Here is a 6,033-nt window from a genome sequence, read left to right on the forward strand (position 1 = left end):
CTGGGGGCGGGACCCGGCGGCGGCTCCGGCGGGGCCGCGCTGTGCCGGGGCGGGCCCGGGGGGCGGGGACGGGACGCACACCCGCGCAGCCCGGCTCCTCTCGTCCCTTTGTTTTTAAATCCCTTTTCTGCCTCTTTTTTCCCCTGTTTTTTTTTATTATTTTTTCATTTTATTTTTTAAATCTCGGCCTCTGGGGCTCCCTCGGCGCTCCGTCACTTCCTCCCTCGAGGCGCTTCCGGGCACGTGGTCGCTTCCCTGGGCACCGCTTGGCCGTTGCCCTGGTGACGGGAGCGGGAGCCCGGCGGGAGAGGGAGCGAGAGCGGGAGCCTGATGGGAACGGCCGGGGCAGCCGCCCGGCGCTGCAGGGACCACGGCATCGAGGTGTTGATAAGCATCATCTCAGCCCCGGTGTTTGCAGGCGCACACTGGTGTCCTCTGTGCTGGGGCACACTGTCAGTCGTCAGTCCTTCTGGGGACTGGTTAACCTTGTTAAACCTTAGGAGTTTTGTGTATCACAGAATCAATTCGATTGGAAAAATCCTCTGGAGCATTCAGTCTGACCTATGACCAATCCCCATCATGTCAACTAGACCACAGCGCTACGTGTCACTCTTAAACAGAAACCACCTTCCTCGGCAGCCCATTCCAATGTTTGATCACCCCTTCTACGAAGAAATTCCTCCTAAGGCCCAGCCTAAACCTCCCCTGATGCAGCTTAAGACTATCCCCTCTTGTCATTATCTGTCCTGGAGAAGAATTGTAGGTTGTAAACTATTGGTACCTGGAACAAGCTTTGCTGAACAAACAGAACACAGAGGTAATGACGGGGAACTTTTCTGCCCACATCATGTAGAGCACACAGAGGTGCACAGTGGAAACCTGCATGAACAGTGCCAGAGCTTACTGTCAGCTTTCAGAAGAGAAGCTGTGCTGTGCAGGCACTTGGGCCTTGCTTCCCTTGGTTACTCTCAAAGAACATCAGTTTGTTGCCTGTCAGTTGCCTGGCTCAGGGTGAGAGTGGTTGATTACTGCAGACTTACTAATTTTTAACAGTAATGTTGTCGTCATTGGATGACAAGTGGAGAGGAACTACTTACAAGAGCATATGGTGACAGGACGAGAGGCAAGTCTTCAAACTGAAAGAAGATTTAGATTAGATATTAGGAAGAAATTGTTTACTGTGAGGGCGGTGAGGCACTGGCATAGGTTGTCCAGAGAAGCTGTGGATGCCCCATCCCTGGAAGTGTTCAAGGCCAGGTTGGATGGGGCTTTGAGCAACCTGCTATAGTGGAAGGTGTTCTGCCCATAGCTGGGGACTTGGAACTAGATGATCCTTAATGTCCCTTCCAACCCAAACCATTCTGTGAATCTATGATCAAAATATTTGTTTCTAAGAAAATGAGAAATGCCCAGTGGGTCAGACCAGTGGCTCATCCTGATAAACGCTGGTGAGTTTTCATTAAGGATGACAGCATATGCACCAAGGGCAGGTGGGATGAAGCAAAAGAAAACAGAAACTAATCATGCTCCATCTATATGTACAAGGGGCAGAAGCTCAAGCATTGCTGCGGCTGTGAGCAACATAAATGCTCCTGCACATGACATATTTGAGCTTCATGTTGCAAGACCATTGCAGATAGTGCTGGGCAGGAGATAATTCCCATTGACTTAGCATCACAGAATAACATTTGCTGCTGCCTGAAAGGCAGCAAAACACTTTGTGCAGGGGGGCATTTGGGCTGTTAACAAACATACTTGCTCTAAGTGCTGAGGGTTCTTTTTTAATTCAGATGGAAAACTGTCTGGCTGATTTTTAAGGAGATAGTTAAGGTTATTCAAAACAAAAAGTCAGATAGTGAACAAAGAAACAATGACAAGGGAGGCAACCCAGCAAGCAGTAATCCCTGTGAATCAACCACTCCTAAAACCCACAACAACTGGATGAACGCCTAAGCCATTTGTCTCTCTTGCAAAACCCACTGAAGTGGATTCAAGGGAGGAAACTCTCTGGAATGTATGCAAATGAAAGGGAGTTACTGCAATAGGACTAAGAGGAAATACGGCAATAAAAAGGCTTTAGTACTTACGGGAGGGTGCTTGGCAGCTGGGGGCAGGCGGGGGGGGGGGGGGCGGGCGGGTTTTTGGAATTTGATAAAGAGAGTTCGAGGGTTTACAAAAGTACTCTGATATGCTTGGGGTAAAAATCACAGGTGTGGAAATAGAGGGATCAAGGTGGATCAAACAGAGAAAAGATGGGGATAAACAAAGCCAGGCAAATGCAATCAGTATGTTTGCACAAATTTTGCATCTGATCACCACAGCTTGTACTATACCTGTAATAAATTATTTTATTTATTTGCTGTGTGATAGTGCTCTCTGTTGTGTGCATGTGATCTGTCTAGTCAGCAAGTAGGGTGAAAGGTTTGTAGGGTCAGAAACCAAGGGCATGTTTCTCTGAGCACTGGTCTTAGGAACAGGATCAGGCTACTGACACTGTGCTTATACGGGTGTATTTGAAGTACTGTCTTCTGACAGCATTAACCTGCGTGTGCATGTCTGTTGTGAACTTGCACGCTATTCTGCTGGGTTGGGAAACAAGTAAGTTCTCACTCACTTCCATGGACCCAGAAATAAAGGAAGCCACTGGATCTTTAAGTCCATCAAGTTCAGCTGCCCTTAATACTTTTCAGGGAAAGCAAGTGCACCTGGCCATTATGTACAGTCCATTCCCCTTGTTCTAGTTCCACATCCAAGCATGGTAGTAGTGATGATGTAGGGCACATCACAACCTGTTTCTTTTGGTATGGACTGATTTTCCATTAGTCTGTCTATAAGGTTTTTGGGCCTGATGATATCTTTGGCTTCCATAATTCTTGTAGCAGTAAGTTCTTGTAGTATAAAGTACCTTTTTGTTTGTTTTATATTGATTACCCACTAGTTTCATTACATGCCCGCAGTCTGCCATGGAAATATTTCCTGAAGAGCAGTCTTCCATTCATGTGATCCACCACTTCATAATTTTTTTACATATCAGTGCTTGTTCTCTACAAATTCTGTTCATTCTGCTTACCAAATAATGGAATCTCGGACCTTTTAGTGTCTCCTGATAAAGCACTTATTCCATCCCATAATTGTTGTTACTGAGGCTCATGCTGCAAATTGCGAGACTGGCTTAGAGAGTCCAGCTGAAAACCAGTCTAATGCTTAGCTCGAATATAAGACAGGATTCATTTCACAGATAGGTCATGTTTTAGATGTCGGTCTTCCCAGCTGTGGGCTCTTCAGCAAGAAGCAGCCCATTTCATTCCCATTGCTTTTTACACACACCCTCCCGCCCCCCCCCCCATGTTAGAAAAGAAATTTTTTATCTGAAGAAACGGGGTCTTGCAGAGCAAGCCACGGAGCGATAGTGACACTCAGTGGCCGTGGAGGAAAAGTGCACCTTCTGAGTTTACAGCATTTTTCCAATTCAGCAGGAAGACAGTGGTATTAAATGAATCTTACACATAGGTGCCTGCATATTGTGTCATATGGATTTATACAGTACAGGCATATAAGTGAACAAGTAACGTAACTGCATAGTCTTCTTTCTCTTTCTCATACTCATTTACTTGCTTCAGTCTAGAAGTGAGACCATCACCTTCAGTACCTCAGACGGAAAACCTTTTATCTTGCAGTGCACTGTTCGTTGTACAAAATTACCTTCTTCATGCATAGACTTTAAATAGGCCATTTATTTTTTATAACAGTGCCCTAACAAAGTCAGAATCGATTTGGGGCCATCTTGTATGCTTACAGTCCTCCTCTTTTTAAGAGGCCTACTTTCCACTATTAAGAGCTTCTTTTTGCAGAAAATTCCCTTGCTGTCTGAGATGCTGGTTACCAGATTGTCTGTTAGCTGCTTCCTGTACTGTGTTTTTCTGACCCTTCTTTTTTCACAAGCTGAAGCTGCAAAACTTTGCAGGAAATTTTCCAGTTGCCTCCAGACCATCTGAGCAACCAAGACCCACATAGCAGCTGTGGTGAGGTGATGGGAGGAAGTCTCCTAACCATCTGCCCCACCTTTGCTTACACATAGCAAAGATTCCTTTCTTACACCAGAAGATATTTCCTTTGGATGTCACCAAGGACAGGGAGCACCTTTCAACAATCAGAAAATCCAAGCAAGCATCAGATTGCCCATTTAGAGCAGACTAGCCACTTTCTGTGTTCCCTAATGTTTGCTCCAAGATCCAAAGACCTCACTGACTTCTACTGTACACTCCTATCTTAAGGAAGCTTGCCACACAGCACCTCTTTTTCAACTCTGCTCTGCCAGCTTCCTCAGCCCCTCTCATCTGCAGCTGAACAACATTGATCCGATTTGAAACCACAGACTGGAAATATCTGTTTGTATTCTTATTTCACACACTTGGTTTTCTTACTCACCTACCCCACCTGGGTATAAGCTGACAAGACTTCCTATCATCAGAAGCAGAGGAATCTTGATGGACCTTCTATTTAGATCTATTTTCATGGCCATCTGATGATATAAACTGTAAAGCCTTTGACACATCCATTTGGAAGTAGGAGAGCCTGACTCATGGGCACAATGAGCACACTGGGTTACACGCTTCAGGTTTTATTTATAACCTCACTATCTGAAGTTCAACCAGATCAGAGGACCTTGATCGTGAAGCTCTTTCAGTCCAGCCCAAATATATAGAGGAAGAAACTTGCCAGGAAAGCAGCTGTGAGATTGCAGGTCTCACTTTGCTCACTTGGTAGAGAGCACCATCAAACAGTCTCTATTGACTCCTATAATGTCTTGGGAAAGGGCAATGCTAGGGGAATAACCCTTGGAGGCCTGTTCAGTTTCTTAATATTTTTGCTTACTTGAAGTTAGCCCTGTCCTTTTTCTGTATCAGTTGTCCATAGAATTAATCACTTGGTTCCTCAGGTTTTCTTCCTCGCCTGAATGCTTGTTAAACACTGCTGTGAGACTTTTATTTTCCTTTTTTCCTGTGTCTACTGGACAGCCTCAAGAACAACAATGAGTAGGAGTGGAAGGGCTGGTTCTGCCCACTTTATGGACAGATCACTCTGAATGGTCAGAGAAAAAATATATTTTCTGTCTTTTTGCAAGCTGTGTTGATCCATTGAAGGGCTGCTAGACAGGAATTCCCCAAACAAATCTGGTCACATGACCTTCAATTTTTCATGTTCCCTTTTTCTCCCTCTTTTTTTGTTCTTTCCTTGGTGCTTCCTCTTTAGAAGCATCATCACTTCCCAAATTCACAGCTCACCTTGTTCACTTTTTCTCCACTGGCGTGGGCTCATTGGTTTCACAACCTTACTTCATATTTATGGCATTACTGTCCTGGTAACTTCTCTTTTGATAACCAGCTCTGTAAAACCAGCACCCATTTTTTTCTTATCTAGTATCCCACCTTTTTTGTGGCCACCTTGCTAATGGCACTGCATACCCTGATAAGCCATCTGCATACTGTATTCTCCTGCTGTATGTGTTGCATCCTGAAATTCCTTACATTGTTGTCTTTTTTAAGTAGTGCCATAGGTAAGGATTAGTCTTTTGGGTTAATGTCTTGACATGATGGGACTGGGTGTTGCCAGAGTCTAAACATGCAGTGAATTTGGAGTGGATGTTAATTTGATCTTTTGACCTCCCTTCACAAGGCATTGTTGCACAGTCTTTTTCTGTCTTTCTTCCTTGAACTGGTAAAGTATTTCTTTCTTAGCTTCCCTTGCCTGTTCCTACTCCTCAGTTACCACAGAAAGATGATTCATGGGGCCAGGTAGTAAACCAGATGAGGGTTAAAAATGCTTTTTTCTTTCTTTTTTTTTTGTGCTTGGAGTTTGATTGTGGACTAACTGTTGTGTTAACTAAAACTGTAAAGGTAGCTTAGAGATGGGGCTTGGGGAGTCACACTATGGTGACCAAAAGCAAAGTATGTAGTCATGATGTGCAGAATGTGTGCACAATGTTTCTCTTTTTCAGGGATTGAAATCTTCATCAACTGTCAGGTCACTGCC

Source organism: Pithys albifrons, chromosome 1 (assembly GCF_047495875.1).
Source record: "Pithys albifrons albifrons isolate INPA30051 chromosome 1, PitAlb_v1, whole genome shotgun sequence".
In the NCBI taxonomy this organism is placed as follows: Eukaryota; Metazoa; Chordata; class Aves; order Passeriformes; family Thamnophilidae; genus Pithys; species Pithys albifrons.